This window comes from Cherax quadricarinatus, chromosome 18 (genome assembly GCF_038502225.1).
Source record: "Cherax quadricarinatus isolate ZL_2023a chromosome 18, ASM3850222v1, whole genome shotgun sequence".
In the NCBI taxonomy this organism is placed as follows: Eukaryota; Metazoa; Arthropoda; class Malacostraca; order Decapoda; family Parastacidae; genus Cherax; species Cherax quadricarinatus.
The window spans coordinates 16,819,610-16,841,522 of NC_091309.1; the positions used below are offsets into that span (position 1 = coordinate 16,819,610).

Here is a 21,913-nt window from a genome sequence, read left to right on the forward strand (position 1 = left end):
GACTTATATTATTTTAATATAATTTTATTGCAGTAAGAAAATTTAACTGTATAGCAATTTATATATGCATATGATCAGAAACATTTGAATATTGACAAGTACTTTAGATGATGTAGATACAGATATATTATGATAGTGCCTTGTGTCTTGAAAGGTAAGATAGCATGTAACATGTAGAAGGGCGGATGATAAATGCTTCGAACCAGAGGCATTCATAATTACCAGTTGAGATTAGTTTATATAGTACATATTTCAGGTGCTTATTTTCTCTAGTGAAACCTCAGCATGTAGTTATTAGAGACTTACTGGGATCTGTGTATCTTTTTGCACACATACAGAATTTTACCACAATGAAAAAAAGATAGATTTCAAGAGCTTTTGTGATATATTCTCAAGGAATGTAGTATCTGTTATAGATAGTTTGGAACACCTACAAGTTAAAGAATGAGACTGGGAATCTTTATTTTGTAAATGTTTCACCAGTCACTGGCTGGCAAAATGTTTCCTCAATAAAGATTCCCAAATGTTGCACAAGTATCTCATTCTTCAGTGTAGTATCTGTATCACTCAGGCACCTACTATCCATAGAGCGTGAGCCGCCAGGAGGTAGGTTGAATAACTGGTAAATTTTGATGCTAGGCTAAAGAACCCTTTCCCATTAGAAAAGTGAAGGGAGGAAGCTCAGCACCCTCTGACTCAGTCCGCACCATAATTGCATTAGATAGACCCTTCATTCCATTTTTTATAATAATAACAATAATAATAATAATAATAATAATAATAATAATAATAATAATAATAATAATAATAATATCTTTATTTACTACAAGGACATGTACAAGGTATACAGGCTTAGCTATCATCAATGACAAACTACTATACAGAAATCCCTTGTTATGCTGAGCATTTTGGGCAAATTAGGTCGGTTTTGTTCCAGGATGTGACCCACACCAGTCAACTAACATTCAGGTACCCATTTTACTGATGGGTGAACATAGACAACAGGTGTAAAGAAACATGCTTAATGTTTCTACCTTGGCTGGGAATTGAACCCAGACCCTCGCCGTGTGAAGTGAGAGCTTTACCCACCAGGCCACCAGAGCCCTTCAATAATATGTAGGTGTAATTGTCTCTGGTGAAAATGATAAGTTATCTTAACTCTTAAACTGAGTAAGACGTATATATATGCTGCGCTGTGGATAATTGAGAGTGACATAAGTACAGTAATCACAAATGTTTTGTGTTCAGCCAAAGAAGTTTTGTGGCTTTAATACTAGAAAATAGTGTTTAATAACTTTCACAAGTCACAGCATTGGGCTGCTATTATACGTAAAGAAAACACACGTATAAAAATGTGCAAACATAGTGTATTACAGTGGAGCCTCTGGTCACAAACAAAAAATTCGCCAAATTTTTGCATCTGGTCACGAACACATAATCAGGTGCTGAACAAACACAGCTGCACCAATTTTCACATTCTGCACCATTTTTTTGCACACGCCAATTTTACCCACTTCCTGTTGTTTGCGTACAATTAACAAGACTCTTACCTTGTAGTTGGTCTCAGTTAGATGTGTATTCATTCACTGTGAACTCCTTGTGTTGTATTTCATGTGGTTTTGAATTCATTTTGTTTTCTTGCTTGTTTGCGGTATGTTTTTTCTGTTATTTAAGGTTTATTCTCTATTAAACTCTGCATTATTTTGTATAATTACACAAATAAAGTTACATAGATTATCATACATAGCAGGATATCATACATAGCAGGATATGTGTAGAGAACCTATGATAACCCAAAAAAGTCGGACAGAGTGACTTATTTTCTCGTTTTTTTTTTTTTTTTTTTTTTTTTTTTTTTTTTTTTTTTTTTTTTTTTTTTTTTTTTTTTTTTTTTTTTCGGTGCTCGCTCGTTTTTGTCGATTATCTCGGAAGTAAGTTATTCATAAATTACAGTAATTTCGACCATGATAAATTCAGATTAGCCATATTATATCAGCAGGTAGTGAATAAACAGCTTCTCACAGTGCCAGTACCCAGCTAGGGCTTGCCATATATGATTTTTGGTAAATATTTTTTTGTTTTTTTTTCAGTTTGATAGGCCATCTTATTGAAACTTGGGCACTGTATGATGGAAAGATGCTTCTTAACGTACACCAAAAATGAAGAAAATCAGATGATAGATAACGGAATTCACTTCTCCGCCATTAGACGTCCTTTAAAACTCTTAAAAAAAAAAACTGTTTACAACAAACGGTTCGTAGGGGTCTAGAACGGACTTGTGCAATGTTAGTTTTCTCTGTTATCCAAGGTTTTCTTAGTGTTATTCAAGGTTTTTACATTTAGTTTACCATTACACTTTGCATTCTGTAGTATAATTAACTATTTTTGTGCTTAAAAATCTTAAAAAAAATAATATTTACATACAGTTCGTGGGGATCTGGAATGGATTAATCATATTTACATATAATCCAATGGGGAAATTTGGTTCCGGTCATGACCAAATCAGGTAGCGACCAGAGTTTTGGAATGAATTATGGTCGTGACCAAAAGTTCCACTATATATGTTTTGATCATATGCAAGATGTGATTACTCTGCATTATTTGGCAAGTAGCTCACTTTAATGCACAATTTTTGCAGCATTTTTCAAAATTATACAGTATTCAGTTTTGCACATGTTATAATTTATAAAAACTCCCTGTCGAAGGTAGGCTAACTCTCTGCAGTTTAAGGAGGACCAAAGATCTTAACTTGGATATCCTTTACCTTAACTTGGATATCCTTGACCTTAACTTGGATATCCTTAACCTTAACTTAGATATCCTAGCCCTTAGAGCAAACAAGAAAAATGACTTATTTCCATCCCTCCATCCCCATCCACCCAATAATCCAAATTTCTTGATCGAATTAAAAGCAAAATATGAACCAATCTCACCACTTCTAAATACTCATATACCAAAACTTTCTGCACTTTATGAAGAAATGACTGAAAAAAATGTCTATAAAATTTAATTATAAACAACCCTTTGGACTTAGGCACTAATGAGGGTCCTTGAAAGCCATTGTCATTGGGTTATTGTAAGCTAAACTGTTTTCTCCCATAAATGCAATGTTGTAAAAGTGGAAACCAATTTCAGATATGAAAATAAACAAAAAATTGGGTACTATTTTTGCAGGAAAAAAGGCAGGACAGGGGAGGGGCATGGAAGTTTAGCAAGTAGTAGATCACTTATACCATATGCAAAACAAAAACAAAATCCTACATTTCTTAATTTTACTTCCAAAGAAATATGAACCCATTCACACATTCACATATAATGTAAGCAAAGAGATTAAATTGAAAAGGAACTTGATATAGTTGGTCTGATACTATTACTAACAATATCTTGGTAGTAGATATTAAAACTATGGGAGATAAAATTATATTTATTATAGATATAATCCAGTGCTAAATAATACCTGCACATGGAAGATAGAAAAATTTGATAAATAAAACAAGGGGTTAATAAATAACATTTATTAAAAGCTGATGAAGAGAACAGTTTGATAAAACAGGAGGGGTTAATAAATAACTTATAGTAACAGGTGGGCTAGTGAGAGTATAGGTAGTGCAATGGTTGAAGAGGGGTGAAATAGTTTTTAAAATGCAGTGTTATAATGTGGGGCAGAAGACAGAGGTTTTGTGTGTAAGGAGCTTCGACATACAGCAGGCATGTGTGAGCGTGTTAGAAAGGAGTGAATGAAGACAAATGGTTTTTGGGACTTGACAGACTGTTGGAGTGTTGGGGTTTGGGATATTTGCTATATGGTGTGACATCTGAACTGTTATATCTGAGTGCCTCTGCAAAGAAGTGATTATGTGTGAATGATGGTGAAAGTGTTGAATGATAGTGAAAGTGTTTCTTTATTGGGTCACCCTGCCTTGGTGGGAGATGGCCAACATGTTGAAAATGAAAAATGAAAAAGAGAAAAAGAAATTATAAATAAAACAAAGGGTTCATAAAAATTTTTTATTAAAAGCTGATAAAAAGACAGAACTAATTATTGAGGGAGGAGATTTAAATTATAAGGATATTGATTAAATGACTCTTCTTCACTCCTAAAAGACGTGAATGTGGGGGAGGTGCATGAGGCACTATGTAGAATGAAAGGGGGTAAAGCAGCTGGAACTGATGGGATCATGACAGAATGTTAAAAACGGGAGGATGTGGTGTTGGAGTGGTTAATATTTTTTTCAGTAAATGTATGAAAGAGGGGAAGGTACCTAGAGATTGGCAGAGAGCATGTATAGTTCCTTTATATAAAGGGAAGGGAGACAGAAGAGATTGTAAAAATTATAGGGGAATAAGTTCACAGTATACCAGGTAAAGTGTATGGTAGGGCTATTTTTGAAAGAATTAGAGGTAAGACAGAGAGCAGGATTGCAGATGAAAAAGGAAGCTTTAGAATGGGTAAGGGATGTATAGATCAAGTGTTTACATTGAAATATATATATGAATAGCATTTAGATAAAGGTAGGGAAGTTTTCATTGCATTTGTGGATTTAGAAAAGGCAAATGATAGGGTGGATAGGGTAGCAATGTGGCAGATGTTGCAGGTGTATGGAATAGGTAGTAAGTTACTAAATGCTGTAAAGAGTTTTTATTCAAAGTTTATTCTCTATAAAGATTACAATGTTAAATTTACAGAATTTGGTTGTTGTGTGGTTTACATGTAGTTAAATAATGATTACAGAGTGTACCACTAGAATGCCTAGCATGGCTAGGCATTTCGGGCAGAGGATAGTGAGGCTCAAGTTAAGATGTGTAGGAGAGAGGGGGATTACTTCCCAGTAAAAGTAGGTCTTAGACAGGAATGTGTAATGTCACCATGGTTGTTTAACATATTTATAGATGGGGTTGTAAAAGAAATAAATGCTAGGGTGTTGGGGAAAGGGGTGGGATTAAATTATGGGGAATCAAATACAAAATGGAAGTTTACACAGTTAATTTTTACTGATGATACTGTGCTTTTGGGAAATTCTAAAGAAGAAGTTGCAAAGGTTAGTGGACGAGTTTGGGAGGGTGTGTAAAGGTAGAAAGTTGAAAGTGAACATAGATAAGAGTAAGGTGATGAGGGTATCAAATGATTTAGATAAAGAAAAATTGGATATCACATTGGAGGGAGGGAGTATGGAAGAAGTGAATGTTTTCAGATATTTGAGAGTTGACTTGTCACCAGATGGGTTTATGAAGGATGAGGTTAACCATAGAATTGAGCCCCAGTCCATGAACCTGGTCCCCCCGGCCCCCTTCTTGATACCGCACCGTTTCTATCCCCCCTTTTGGACCCCCTTCAGACATTTTCATGCCTCTGCCCCGCCGGTGCTTTTTCCCCACCCGCTTAGGTATGAGGCCGAGACTTCTTTGAATCGGGGCCCTTTCCCGCCTCCCTGACTATGCTTCCCCCTCCTCGGGGGCGGAATTTTCAAATCCCACTTTCCACGCCACCAATCCTGGCCCCACGCCAAACCCAAGGGCAAACCTGCTGATGATATTTCTCCCCCCTTTCACCTTCTCGTTTCTTCTAGAAACGACACACGCCCTTTCCCACTCCCTTTTCCACGCTCAGTTTCAGCCCGAACAGGGGGACTAAATTCTTCATTTTAAAGCCAACTTCCTCTACTGCCATCTTTCTGACCATAGTATTGGCAAGGCACCCCCCCCATTTTAAAGATTTTCTTTCATGTCGAGCGGCACCCCATGATAAATTACCGGCAAAGAATCCCACCCAGGCTCGGAGCTCTCTCGCCTTCCCATATAGATACTTTTCCCTGTCACCCTTGAAAAACATTCCCTAAACTTGTGGGTCCGTTATTCTGCCCCATACCATAGTTCAAAAAAATTTTCCCAGACATGTGGAACGAAATTCTAGAACAGCGGGAACCCAAGATCTCCCAATTTTAAATAGAACCAGTTTTTCCCCCCCGGGGGCGGGACATACCCTAGCAATGTGGCTCGAATTTTTGACAGCCGAGAACCCCATCCTCCGTCATATAGCGGGAAGGGAAAAGTTCGAGGATCCCAACACACAACAGTGAAGGTTTCTTTTGGGCCCATCCAGCAAATATTGCAGATCTATCCCCAATGCCCAGTTTGGGTGCCGATGACCATTTAATACCCCTTGAAATGGCCCCCTCGGGGGTTTTAACTGTCATGAGGCCACCCTTCGACTGGGGCCGCTGTGGTCTTTTTTTAAAGAGGGAAAACCCGCATAAAAAGAGACAAAAATTTCCCTTTATGCCATAAGCTCATTCCGCCCAAAAGGGGAGATTCCCCCCTTTTTATTCCTGTTTTCCAAAAACGCCCCACTTCTGGTATCCCATCTTCACACCCACCTCTGTGGTTACCTCCCCATAATCCCCCTTATCTAATTTTCTGTCCTCGGTTCAGACGCCCCCTATTTCAACCCCAAATTAATCCCCTTTTTTCCCAGTTCTCTCAAAAGGCCTCAGTACCCACAACCCTCGACGACACCTTTCCCAAACCGCCCCTCTATTTCCAAAAAAGTAAAAAAGGGGGGGAACCTCCCCCCATCTTCCACCCCCTAAATTTCCCCCCCTGTTTTTCCGGGGTTCTTCCCCCCCACGGGCCCTAGTTAAAAGGGGGTTCCCCCTCCCCCCTCGAAGGGCCCTTTTCCCCCCCTGCCCCCCCAAGTTTCTTCCCCTTCTCCCACCCCCCAGGTTCCGGGGCCCGGGTCCCCTGCCACGCCTCCATTTCCCTCCCACCCCCCTTTTACCTTGGTTTTAAACCACATTTCCCAAATTTTTACTATCCTCCCTACCTTTCCCCAAACCCTTTTGACATCCCCTGAATTCAAAAAAAGGTAAATTTTAAAATACTGAGAAAAACCATCAATGGACACTGATCCCCCTTTTCCGCCTTTCTCCCCTCTGCTCCATCGGGCGAAACCCCCTTTTTTTCACAGCGCACTGCCTTGGGTTTTAAACTTTTTCCACTCCCTCCCATGTGTTTCTTTTTCTAACCCTTCTTTTCCGGGGGAACCTTTACCCGGATTTCAAGTATCTTTACTTGGCCAAATCAGGGCCCTTTTTTTTACAGTAAAAACGCCCTCGGGGGAAATGGGGTGAGCTTCAGATGTTACTCCCCTTTCCCCCTCGGGTGTTTGCTTACAGGAACCAAAATTACACTTTTCCCCGTTTTTTCCCACATCTCGGGCCATAATTTTTATTGTATTCTTCAGACCCTTTTCCCAGGGGACCTTTAAAAGTGCCCCTTCTTCCCGCACGGGATTTTCCGACTATCCCCATTTATTCATATTTCCAGACAAAAGCCCCGTTTTCCATTTAAATAGGGGGATACGCCTGTTTTTTATATCTCTCTCCCCGGGGCATTATCTTTTTCCCGGTTTTTCCTTTTTTGTTTGGCCCATTACCCCACCGATTCTGTTCTTTTTGGTGATTTTAATGCCCACCTTTTCCCCTTGGGAGGGTCTCACTGTGTTTCCCCCGGGAATTTCAGTTAGAGGCTTTTCTTGCCACCCACCCCCCCATGTTTTAAATACATACTACACCCATTTTGACCCTGGGACTCATACTCTCTTTTGATAGATCTCTCAGTTTGCTTTTTCCTCCGCCGAAATTAGACTTTACTTGGTCTGTTCCCCCGGATTTAATGACGGGACATTTAACCATTTTATTTCTTCATTTGGGCCCCCTTTCTTCCACCCCACGCTGGAATTTTAATGAAAATTTTGGAACCTTTCCCTCACCTGACTGTTTTTAAAGAGGTTCCTTCTTCGCCCCCATCGATGAGTTTTTACCCCCTTTTTCCGTCCTCCGTTTTCCCCCAGTTTCCATTCAAACCCCAAAAACTTGGGGAATTTTAAAAGGGGGTTGGCCCCCTGTTGTGCCGCGGGGTACGCGAAACGCCCTGCATGGGGGCCCACAAAGAACCAGAGCGACCCCTTTGATTTTAAAAAGAAGCGAAATGACCCCCGGGTGTCATCCGGGGACGCGAACGCATTTGTTGGCAGATTATGTCTCCCCCTCACCTCTGCTTCCTCTATGAGTGCAGTCTGGAAAAAAACGAAAAAATGGGGGGGTAAATATTTCTCCTGACCGCCCTGTTCCCCGGGGGGCCTGTTGATATAAAGGGGGAAACCCCCTTTTGATGTTGCCAATGAAAAGGGAATCATCTGGTCCGATTTTCAGGGACCCATCTATGCCCCCATTTCTTTCCCCCAAAATTCCCGGGGTTAGCACCTTTGGGGCTTTTTTTCCCAGAGAAAACAGTATAATGTGCCTTTTTTTAAAATTTAAGAACTGGGGGCAACACTCTCAGTTTTTCGACATCGGGGAGCTGGGCCCGACGACATTCCCTATTCGTATTAAAAATTTACACTGGGTCAGCCCTTTAAACCATTTCGCCCTTTTCAATCTTATTTGGGCACAAGGAGTTTTTTCCACAGCCGGGAAACCGGGCCCTTGTTCTCCCTTTTTCCCCAAAAACCCGGACCCGGGACATAAAACCCCCCTATCGCCCCCTTGCTCTTTCCAGTGCAGTTTGAAAATAATGGAACCCCCCAAAAAGGGGCCTTGTGTGGATTTTTGAGACACACAACAAAACCCTCCACTAAATATGGCTTTCGTAAAGGGGGCCAACCCTAGGGCTCCCTTTACTGCCTTTTGGGTACGTATGTTCGTAATGCCTTTTCTAATAACCACCAGTTATTGCCACATTTTTTTAACCCTTTAGAAGGCATAAACAACTTATATAATAACCCCAAACCCCCCACTCCTTTTGGCCTTCGAGGCAATCTACCATCCTTCCCAAGAACTTTTAACTACAGGCATTTTGTTCGGGGTTTAAAAATTCTTCCCGACTTTTGTCTGCTTTTTTAATGTCCCTGTATTTTTCTCACAAAACTTTTCTCCTTTTCTTTTAAAGAGGGTTTTTAGCCCTTCCCTCAAATATTTTAAAACTCATGTTGATGACCCGCCATTGGTGTGCAGGCGCTGACTGTCACCTCCTTACAGATTTCCAGCAGCAGTCGACCGTGGGTTTTCCAATTTGGGCCCCCACATGGGGCCAAATTTTTCCCCAAATAAAAACCCCCCCAAACCCCCTTTCCGACGCCTGTCATCTCTGATCATCCTTTTTTAATTTAAAGGTCCGGGTCCCCGGGAAAGTGATACAGTCAAGTTTCTGGGCCCCCCTTGATCGTGGGTTATCCCGGAAAACCCCACATTACCCTCTCTGAAGGCAACTTGTCACAGCCGGCTGAACCCCTTTTTAAAAACCCCTTTTCTCATCTTTCGTGGGGGAAAACTGTCAAACCCCCCTTCACCTAAAATTCCACCCCCTTTTTTTTATCGAAAATTTTATTAAAGACCATTCAGCGGGACTCCTGCTACCTCAGTTTAAACCCCCTTCATCACCAAGGAACGTTTTTGCCTTTTTCGTTTTTCTTCCCGTCGGAAAACCTCATGCAGAAGTTAACGCTCCATCCCTTATCCGGGCGCCTGATGCCCATTGCCCGGGGCTTATATGTACGCCTCATGATCTCCGCAAACCTTTCCCCTTTTTAGAATGGCCCTATTAGTAGACATTCTTATTTGTTTTTGCCCCCCTGCTTACTGGCCCCTTTTCTCTTCGCCTTCCCCCCTTGTCTTTCTTCAACTAAAAAACCCTTAAGTCATGTGCATCCCCACTTTTCCCACCCCTGGAAGTTCCATGTTCAGGCCCGCCTTTTTTCCCCCCTTTTCCCCGAAAGCCCCAACCGTTACGGGCGCCCCCCCCTGACCACTTTTACTTCATTCTCATGCCAATTTTTGCACAGATGGCTCCCGTCCCCTGACGGGAGGATTTTGGGAGGGAGTGTTTCCAACAGCGGCCATAAGGGGCATTTAATATTTTTCCTAGTAAATATTTTTTCTGCTGAATTTTATGCCCATCCTTTTCAGCACTTATCCGTATTGCATCTATGCCTGTGTCATTTTGTGGTTGTCCCAGACTCCCTTTGTGCTTTCAGGCTATACAAAAAATTTTATACACCCCACCCCTTAGTCCTCCAGATTCCCAAATTTTTACGCCGGGTCTTTTCTAACATAAAGATATTTTTTTTTGGGTCCCCGGGGCATGTTGACGAAGGGGAATGAACAGGGACACTGCTGGGTGGTCAGCGGACTTTTTCCCACCAGTTCTTTTTAGAGGTATTCCATGCCCGGGTATTTTGGTAATATCTTCCCACCCACACTGTTAGATAGTGAATGGAGATGAATGATTTTTGGGACCTGAAGAGCTTTTGTAGTGTGAACAGTGTAATATTTTGTGAAGGGATTCGGGGAAACTGGTTAGCCGGACTTGAGTCCTGGAGGTGGGAAGTACAATGCCTGCACTTTAAAGGCGGGGTTTGGGATATTGGCTGTTTGGAAGGGCATCTAAACTGTTGTATCTGAGTGCCTCTGCAAAGACAGTGATTATGTAGGAATGATAGTGAAAGTATTGAACAATGATGAAAGTTTTTTCTTTCTTTTTTGGGTTTTTCTTTCTTTTTGGGTCACCCTGCCTCAGTGGGAAATGGCTGACATATTAAAAAAAAAAAGGTTAAAAGACCTTTGAGGTTCATATGAACAACAAATTACCAACAAAATTTATAAGGTAATTAATTTGTTGTGTATAAACATTAAAAAAAATAAGAAGGGAAAGCATTATCTTCTGCATTATGACTATTTATTTACCATATATTCACTTAGCAAAATAGGCCATATACTGGAAAACTGTCACTTAACCCCATCATTGTTAGAGCCCCCAAAATTAAAGCTGCTGTGTCCATATTTTTCACAAATCTGATATAGTAGAAAATCTTTTTCTGAAGGTAAAACTTATATAATTATACAAGCACAAAGTTAGTGGTCTGGGTGCATTTTATGCATCAGTGATTTTGCCCTCATTGAGTCCTATTTTAAGCCAGTTCAGTTGCTCAATTTAATCAAATTCTTTGCTACTTTGCTAGGATGCCTTCCATTCTATCAGTTGAGAACAAGAAACCTCCCTGTAAAAAACTACCCTATAAAGTGCACAGCCAATTTTTACACAAAATTCAGAAAATTCCTATTTAAAATGAGAGTCCAAAATAAACTCTGTAAACATTCCAGGCACTAAAACAATATTTCCTCTGTTCCTTAACCCTTGAACGGTCCAAATGTATATATACGTTCTCTCACACAGCACCCCGAATATTTTGAGAGAAAAAAAGTTTTTTTTTTATAGGAAAAGAGAGCATGTGGCACCCAGGCATCCCTAATTTTTTTCATATTGCACACACTGAGTACACACACCCATTCTCTCATGTCTAGGCAACTCAGGCATATCGTGCCAATGTTGAATGAATGACAAATGAAATGTATATATACGTTTGGGGCGCTACGCAAGAGAACATATATACAGTGGTCCCTCGTTGTTCGTAATTAATCCATTCCTGGAGCCGTTACTATAAACGAAATTTACGATTTACGAATCAATTTTCCCCATAAGAAATAATGTAAATACAATTAATCCGTTCCTGACACCCAGAAGTATTAAAACAAAAAATTTTTTAACATGAAATATGCATGTAGTACATAAACAATACAATGGGAAATGATGAATGAAACATTAACAGCATAACACTTACCTTTATTGGAGATTCTTCTTAGTGTATGGGAGACTGGAGGAGGAGAGAGATTGGATTGTTTATAGTTTGGAAGGGGAATCCCCTTCCATCAACACCTCAGGTACCATTTGCTTTTCTGGGGTTGCTTCTCTTCTCTGTTTCTTAATGCCACTAGGACCACCTTGAGAGTCACTGGAGTCCTGTCTCACAAAATAACTGTGGAGAGAGCTCTGTTTCTGGCGTCTCTTTAACACTTCCCTAAAATGGCCCAAGACTTTGTCACTGTACATGTTGCCAACCTGGCTTGCAACAACCTTGTTAGGGTGATGTTTCTCCATAAAGCTTTCCATCTTACCCCACATAGTAAAAATCTCTTTAATTTCTGAAGAAGGCACCTTCTTCCATCTCTCTTCCTCCTCCTCTGCAGCAAGATTCTGAGCTGCGATGTGTTGCTCTTCCTGCTGAAGCTCTTGCAGCTCCTCAGTGGTGAGCTCTTCATTGTGGTCTTCCACCAATTCTTCCACATCCTCCAAACTCACATCCAACCCCATGGAACTCCCCAGTGCCACAATTGATTTTACAACAGACATAGGCCCATTAGGGTCAGTCTCAAATTCTTCAATATCCCTCTTGTCGACACAATCTGGCCACAATTTTCTCCAGGCAGAGTTCAAAGTCCTGGTAGTCACTCCCTCCCAAGCCATACCTATAAGGGTTATGTAGTGGAGGATGCTGAAGTGTTCTCTCCAAAATTCCCTTAGGGTCAAGTGAGTGTCTGTGGTCACAGTCAAGCACCTGTGAAACATTGCAATAACCTGCTGGTCCATGGGTTGGAGGAGAGGAGTGGTATTCGGGGGCAAGAACTTTACTGTGATGAACCCAAACTCCTCGAAAATTAGGTCATCCAAGTTTGGAGGATGAGCAGGTGCATTGTCCATTACTAGCAGGCACTTGAGATCCAATTTCTTTTCCAGGAGATACTCCTTCACACTAGGGCCAAACACTTCATTGAACCACTCGACGAAAATTTCCCTCGTGACCCATGCCTTACTATTAGATTTCCAAAACACACACAATTTACTCTTCATAACATTGTTTTTCCTGAACACTCTGGGATTTTCAGAATGGTACACTAGTAATGGCTTCACTTTGAAATCCCCACTAGCATTAGCACAGAACATTAGTGTCAGCCTGTCTTTCATAGGCTTGTGTCCTGGCATTGCCTTTTCCTCTTGTGTAATGAAGGTCCTCTTTGGCATTTTCTTCCAAAAGAGGCCTGTTTCATCACAACTGAACACTTGTTCAGGTTTCAGTCCTTCAGCCTCTATATACTCCTGGAATTCATGCACATATTTTTCAGCCGCCTTGTGGTCCGAACTGGCAGCCTCACCATGCCTTACCACACTGTGTATGCCAGTACGGTTCTTAAATCTCTCAAACCAGCCTTTGCTGGCCTTAAATTCACTCACTTCACCACTATTTGCAGGCAATTTCTTTACCAAATCTTCATGCAACTGCCTAGCCTTTTCACAAATAAACGAAGTCATAAGAGTATCTCCTGCTAATTGTTTCTCATTTATCCACACCAATAATAACTTCTCAACCTCTTCCAGTACTGGTGATCTCATTTTTGTCAGCATAGTTACTCCCTTTCCAACAACAGCATCCTTTATTTCATTTTTCTTGGCCACTATGGAACATAAAGTTGTGTAGGGTTTCTTATACATCCTGGACAGTTCGGCCACACTTGTACTACTTTCATATTGTTCAATGATGGTTTTCTTAAATTCAGCCGTATTTCTCACCTTCTTTACCACAGGCTTGGCACTAGGACCTTTCTTTGGAGCCATGGTAGCTTATTTAGTACTTGTAAGCACTAAAATAAATGGAATATTATGAAATATTTCGCTGGAGCACGTGAGGGGACCTTCGCTCACTGGTAAACAATGCCAGACTGGCTGCCGCCCTGGCTCACGCCGTGGGTACGCGTCCCGGATGAACTACGATTCGCGAGTCAACCTATGAAAAGCGAGTCCATGTTTATACGAAAATACCTCTATGATTGGCAAATTTTATGATTGCCGGGAACTACGAAAAGTGGGGGACCACTGTATATATGTTTGGACCATTTAAGGGTTAATCGTGTTTCCAGGCCTCACCTATATCAGATTTGCCCTCCATTTTGAATTCATCATCTCACAAAAAAAAAAATGAAGATTTACCCTATTGCTCATAACTAGGAATAGTTCGTCATTCTTTACGGCATTTCAGTAATTAAATCAAACATAATTAAAACCCACGAAACAGACTGGAGGTGTAGGGGGACCTTACCCTTCCTAAGGAAAATTGGCAAAAATAAAATCTTTCTGCTATTTTGAGCCCAATTTCAAGCCACTTCCAATCCTGAAATCAATCAAATTCATCTCTATTCCAGTTGAATGTTTTTCATTCTATCAACTCATACCATGAAACAGCCAATACAGTGGACCCCCGGTATACGATATTAATCCGTTCCTGAGAGCTCATCGTATGCCAAAATTATCGAAAGGCGAATTAATTTTCCCCATAAGAAATAATGGAAATCAAATTAATCTGTGCAAGACACCCAAAAGTACTATAAAAAAAAAGTTTTACCACATGAAATATTAAGTTTAATGCACACAAACTGAAGAAGACATGCACAGTTAGTTGTACTCTACTAACAATAGAATACATGACACTTACCTTTAATGAAGATCTGGTGATGATTGATGGGATGGGAAGAGGGGAGTGTCGAAGTTGTTAATGTTTAGAAGGGAATCCCCTTCCATTAGGACTTGAGGTAGCAAGTCCTTTTCCGGGGCTACTTCCCTTCTTCTTTTAATGCCACTAGGACCAGCTTGAGAGTCGCTGGACCTCTGTCGCACAACAGATCTGTCCATAGAGCTCTGTACCTCCTGTTCCTTTACGATTTGTCTAAAATGGGCCACAACATTGTCATTGTAATAGTCACCAGCACGGCTTGCAATAGCTGCGTTAGGGTGATTTTCATCCATAAAGGTTTGCACTTCAACCCACTGTGCACACATTTCCTTAATTTTTGAAGTAGGCACAATGGATCCTACAACTGGCATAGGCTTCTCAGGGTTAGCCCTAAACCCTTCAAAATCTTTCTTAATTTTCATACTAATTCTCACCCTTTTTACCACAGGGTTGGCACTAGAAGCTTTCTTGGGGCCCATGGTGACTTATTTTGCAGAAACAAGCACCAAAAACACTGTGATAATATGGAATGTACCGAATGTATGCTGAGATGCGAGCACACTGGCTGGCTTGTAAACACTGGCACTCACGTGGACGCATCCCGGATGAATCGCGTGTGGCAGGTTTTTTAACAAGTGGCGAGGCAAAATTTTTGCGTTAAAATGTATCGAATACTGGATTTAATGTATACTGATGCCATCGAATGCCGGGGGTCCACTGTAAATGTATAAAAACCATCGAAGAAAACAGTTCAAAGTCACTATTTTAAACCAGACGCAAGGTCAGAGTTTTCCTTTTCCCCATCATACATCACGTGTGACAAGATATATTTTACAAAGTGCCCACTCACTGCACAGACCCATTCTTTCATAGGCCAAAATTTATCACTCAGCTTATCAGAAGGAGTTAAGCTCAAAACGTTGATCTACGTGAGGAACTCTGGTGTCAGTGACATAGATCTATGTGAGGGACAGTGAATGGGTCAAGAACCACATTTTCAGTGCTTATCAGCTTCTTTATTTTCTTCCAAGAAAATAAAATGTAACATCTCCATTTTTTGACTGACGTTTACCCCAATAATATGAGCTCAATACATATACAGTAAATGGTCATACACCAAATATAAAAAAAATTAACTCACTACCAAATAAGAAATAAATGAAATCTTCATTAAAAATTATGTGCATATGATACATGCATCAAATGGTCTCAATAAAATATGCATTTCATTGAAAAATGAGAAAATAAAATTCAGCTTTAACCCTTTCAGGATCGAGAGGCCCTCTCCTAAACTCATTCTAAGGGTCGAAAATTTTTTGGGGGGAAAAAAAATTTCTTTTTTCTTATGAAATGATAGAGAATCTTTTCCCGATCATAATGACACTAAAAGTATGACATTTGATGGAAAACTTATGGAATTATGCTCTCGCGAAGTTAGCGGTCTCGACAATTTTTATGCATCAGCGATTTTCCCCATTTTGAGCCCTATTTTCGGCCGATTCCTGTGTACTAGTCGACAAAAATCACATTTTGCTAGAACTCCATTTTTTCTATCGAATGAATACAAGAAACCACCCATTTACCAATTTCAACTATCCAATAAAGTGGTTACAAATTGGCAATTTTGCCAATTTCACACAAATTTCATAAGATGCCAATTTCCAAATAGGGTCCAGAATAAACAAGACAGACATTCCTGGCACTAAAATAACAAGTTCTCTGTTCGTTAGTCACGTCCCCAGGCCCCTCTTACATTTCTTTTGCTTTCCACTTTTAATGTTTATTCTCGCAAAAAATAGAAGATTTACTGTTATGCAGACTACTGCATTAGTGTAGAAATGGTATAAATAATATCAGCGCACTTGTGAAAGAATATTAGACTCACCAGTTGACGTGTATTGGATGCTTGGCATGATTTGTTTACTTTTGAACTTTGGTGAAAATCAAACATTTCTGCTGCTTTGAGCTCGATTTCAAGGTACTTTTCATTGTGAAACCAGACAAAATCATCTTAATTTCTGTAATATGTCTTCCATTCTATAAAATGAGACCAGGAAAACTAGAATACAACCATAAATACTTTTTGAAAATACAGTGCAAAGTCGCTGTTTTAATTAAAAAACACGGTCAAAGTTTTTTTTTTCTCATTACGCACTGTGTGCTGCAGGACTTTTTTATACTGCACACACTGACCACATAGACCCATTCTTTCATATGTAGGCCTACCAGCTTTCTCTTGCTAGATTTGAAGGTGCTAGAATTTAGGCGTTCTAGTATGTCAATAACCCTGGTGCGTAAGCCGTACTAGTACGTCAGAAACCCTAAAAGGGCTAATACCATTATATTTATTGTATTTTGTAATTTTACTCTGTTTAGTTAATCAGGTTATTAGTGCCTATGTTATATTTCCTTCAGAGTTTTTAATTTCGTAGGAAAAACATGCTGGAATTTTTTCCAAAGCACATCCCTGATTATAATATTGATGTCATTGGAGAAATACAGTATGTTTGCTCTCTTGTGGTTTAATTATTTGATTATTGAAAACAGCATTATGTTCTGTTAGAAATACAATAGCTTGTAGTCAAGTATAAAATAGATGGGGAGAACGAAGAGCATAAGCAAGATAGACTGATTGCAAAGAAAAAAAGGAAATGACACTAAAATATACTATAGAGATGATAAATGAAGTTCAGTACTGTATTTGGGACTTTTTTGTTCGAACATAAAATGCAGACTGTTCTAAGAGGAATAATGCTTTGTGCGGTTATGTCAGTAGTAGGGTTTCAAAAAGAATGAATTATGTTTTTATTCTATTGTATATAATAACAAGAAATATTGCCAGAAAGAAGGGGGTTCCATTACTTCATAATGTCAAAATAAAAAATATTATAAACCTTAATGGTTGAACTTAGCATTTTTTTTTAGGTTCTCAAGTAGAAAGTGAAGTTAGGTGTTCATTTCAAGCAAGTTACGTATCTCGTGTGTGACAATATGGTTCGGATGGGTGGAGAGCGGAGGAGGATAGTGCATGACCTCTTAATTTTAAAACCAAATTGCTTGTGCAATTATAATATATTTTAGTAGTCATTGTTTACAGTATTTTGCAGCTTACACATATGAGTAACTTTTCTTTAATGATATAAGTTTTTTCTGCTTTTATAACTTAGGACTTCTTCTATTTCTTTGTGTATTCTATTTGCAGCTAGTGTGACACTTCATTTAATCCCTAATTGTTCGTTTTGTCTAAGTTATAAAAAAATTCTTCACTTCATCTTGAATGAATGACTGTGCATTCCAATTGCTTATTGCATATATCTGCCTCTTTTGTTCATTGGGACCAGTCATGGCAATACTCTTTCTGTGCTTCAAGAAAATATGTAATTTGCAAAAAAAAAAAAAAAAAAAAAAAAAAAAAAAATTTTTTAATTGCATTTGTGAGAGTGACCGAGGAAAAACAAGATTTTCAATATAGTGAGAAATAATATGGTGGAATCAAGATCTTTTAGCAATACATGAACATCATCCTCCCTGAGGCATCAGACCTTGTAGTAGATATAACGCCAATGACAATTTCTTCGTGCTGAAAGGCCTATTATAAACCTTATCATTAATAGATGCATCAGGTATTAGCAGATTGCTTACACTGTACGTATTGCATATCTTGGAATTTCCTACTATAACTACTAATACAAGAGACCAGAGGAAAAACCCTTGGATAAAAGATCACTCTGTGACACCGGTATAAGTCTCATGGCAAAAGTCTGAAGGAATATTTTCTAGTCAACCACTTTACTTTTTGTCTTGACTTATTTAAGCAGAGTACTGACATAGACTTCCCCCACATACCTCATCCAGGCTGTTTGGTTAGCTTAAAGATTCTTGACTGTCTTGCTAATTCATATAAGTATCTTACACATTTCCACTTCCAGTTTGAGGATTTTGTCATTATCCTTAATTCTTTGTATTTTTTTTTGCACTTAATTTGGTTTTTACAGGCATGAATGAAAGATTCGGTTTCTTTTGCTTGTAAAGGAGTGCACTCCTTAACAGGAGCAAGAATGAACGTGTACTCCTTAGCATGAGTAACCAGAGCATGCACCATGGCATAAGTACGTGAATAATTTTTCTTTACCTGAGCACCTAAATAATGCTCTCCAAGAGGATCACAGTAGCTATTCCCTCCAAGAGGAGCACCTGAACCTTGCATCCTAAACTGAACTCCTGAGCACCACTCATTGAGTGGAGTTCTAAATTATACTCACCCTGAGGAGTGTTCATTTGATGCTCTAGCTTGGGGCTCCTGAGCATTTATTACCATACCAAGCAAGCACTATCCTAGAGGAGTTAGAGGAGGAAATCATATAATGCTTTCAGCATACAAATTCACAAATGATGTCACAAGAGGCAACGTAAGACTTAATGTATAGGTCTTACTAGAATGGAGGAAGAAAGCACTCTTTTAGAAAACTCATTTTCTTCACATACACCATATAGAAGAGAGTTGTCTTTTGTATTCCATGCACCTCTGATCATTAGACTTGTGGGCTTCAATTCAGGATTTAACAATTCAGAATAGGTTTGGTTTATGTTGATCTTCACTCCACACTTTGACACTACATAGGGGAGGACATATAAGACCTCACATCAGTATCCCTCCACCTGGGATAAAATGTATAGGAAAAATCCGATTCATTGAACATGAGAATACTGGAGCTGGTAATTACGAGAACACTATTTCACCACCTCTTGGTTCATTGGACGCTAATAACATCGTTATCTAACAATTTATAGTCATCAGTTTCATGCACAAGGACCCATTGCATAATTCCACTTACACTGATTTCAATTCTCCATAGGAAAACATATCACAAAACCATTGCTTTAAAGGAGGAAGATCTGAAACTATGTGAGACCAGTCTTACTAAAAGTCTGACTGTCCTTGTTAAGTTGCCTGATATTCTGACTATTAATTTCTGCACTTCTTTTAAAGTGCCTCTTCAATATAATAGGCGTGAGCCAGGAGGACAATTTTACAGTCATGCTCAGAGGCATATTACCTTCTCAAAATTCTTATTTTACTGCTGTATCCTTCAAAGTATAGGTGTTGCACAAAACATTTACATCGATCGTTCTACCTTTAATGGTTACCAGTGCTAAAAAAAAAAAATTACAAAGCAAGGCTAGAATGATTAGGTATGTTTTCACTGGCTGATAGGAGGACAAAATGGGTACATGATTCTCACATATAGTATAATAAATGCATTATAGAAGGATATGAAAGAATTGTTAAGGAAGATTTCTCAATACAGTCAGCAGGGAGAATAGCTGTACACTGAGGAAAAGGAACCAAAAGGGTACCACTGCACATAGTTCTTCACAAAGTGGTAGAAGAGAATACAATAACAGGAAATAGTAAATGCTGCAGCTACTGGAATTTAAGGTAGATTAAATACTGAAGACAGGACACCATGAGCATAGCTTTGCTCAGTGGTCCTCACACTGTCAGCAGAATTGACACCAACAGATTTGGATGAAGATTGTTTTATTCTTCTAGAACATGTTACCCAGATAAGATGCTGGGCTTTCCATCTGTGGATTGCACATGAGAGACAGTTGTTTCTCAAGAGCATTTCACTCAACCCTCCTCACCTTGGAAAGGTGGGCCGACTTCAGGAGTGGGGAAAGAGAGGTGATATTAATAATGGCAGTGACAATTAAAGGATTATAAAATTATGTATGATGTTAGTCTTGTGGGTTAAAAACTAATGTTAAGGTAAATTTATCATGGTCGTAATTACTGTAATTTATAAATAACTTACTTCCGAAATAATCGATGAAAACAAGCGCAAACTGAAAGAAATTAGAGAAAATAGCTTTTTTTTCAGTTTTATGGTGCATTATGAGTGTATATCACAGTTAGCCCTGTACTACACTACATTTTCTCTAATATAAGTACCCAGGAGGGGATAAGAGGATGGTACTTTATCCCAAATCCTCTAGCAGTAACTTCATACCTCTGTCGGACCATTTGGTATTATGCCAAATATTATTCATTCTGGAGTATTTTCTATATTTCTATGTTATTTATATTATTTATTATGTCATATTAGATCAATTATGATAGGTAAATAAGCAGTAGTGTTGATATTAGCATAATAATAAAGTATATTCCCCCCCGCATCATGAGACTTGGGAATTCTTGCCGACGTAAGCAAATGTTACCAGATGGTTCCTGATTGGTTCTCAGATTCCGTATTAGCTCCACCCAGTCTGTTATGATGCCAAATTGTCAATTATTATATTAGAAAGAATAATAGAAGAAATAAATGAAAAAAAATCTGAAAAAAATCTGAAAATTGACATGTGAGCACACATGCTTCAGGTGGTGGTGTCACCATATATGTTATAAATGTCTATAATTCCTTGTAGAAATATAGTACAACAGTGATTCTTATACCAGAGTGTTGCCAAAGTGTTAAACTACTTTTCTAAATTGGCGTGTGCGAAAAAATGGCGCAGAATGTGAAAATTGGTGTGGCTGTGTTTGTTTGGCACCCAATTATATGTTCATGACCAGATGCAAAAATTTGGCAAATTTTTTGGTCGTGAACCGATTTGTTTGTGTTCAGAAGCATTTGTCACCAGAGGTTCCACTGTATTTGTTTTAACTTGATTAATTGCATCACACACATCATCCACTGCTACTAAAACAATATCATATCAGATGTATTTTTCTGAAAGGCAAAAAGCACTAAGAACAAAGCAGAGAGCAGCAGACCTAATGGCCTATAAATGGCACCTTCTGTTCACTCACTTGAAAACTCTACTGAAATTAAAATTATGAGTAACTAAAATAATTCTGTAAATTTATTTTGCTCTTGGAACCCTTTAAACTGTGCATGGTGGACAAAATTGCCATCATTATGGAGGCAGGGTTTTTCATATAAACAAAAATTCTGCAGTCTGTCAGTTCAATTTTTTACCACAATCAAATATTGTATGTCAAATCAAAATTTAACCTATTATAACAGTCAAAGAAATTATTTAAGAAAGAAATGGATGGTCAGGTTGATTTAATTTAGATATACAAACAACTTTCAGTAGAGTTCTCTTGAAAGATTAATCCAAAAATAAAAGGACAACTATTACAAGGGATGAGAAATTTTGCTTGAGAAGAAAATGTGGACAGTTATAAGATGAAAATGACCTCGTGAGGAAAATGTCAACGGCAGATAGTCACTAGGATCTCTGTTTGTTTTTAACATATGTAATTGGCTTGCCAAAAGGAATAAAACACTTCAATATGAATATATTTTCAAATGTGATCATGAGCTTTTGGCAGGACAGTCATTCGATGAATGATGGTGAATGTGTTTTCTTTCTTTGGATCACCTAACTATGGTAGGAATGGCTGACGTGGGGAAACAATTAATGTATTTGATAGGGGTGGCTTTACAAGCTTTATATATTAGGGCTTAGAGATGACAGTCTGGTCAGAGGAGAGAGCTAGGTGGACTT

The 21,913-nt window shown here is 39.0% G+C and overlaps 1 protein-coding gene across 22 annotated transcripts in view; it reads left to right on the forward strand.

The window, feature by feature from the left end:
* Window positions 1-21,913, forward strand: part of LOC128689421 (ankyrin-2) — a 989,227-nt gene that overhangs the window by 747,316 nt on the left and 219,998 nt on the right. The gene's annotated exons all lie outside the window — the stretch shown is intronic.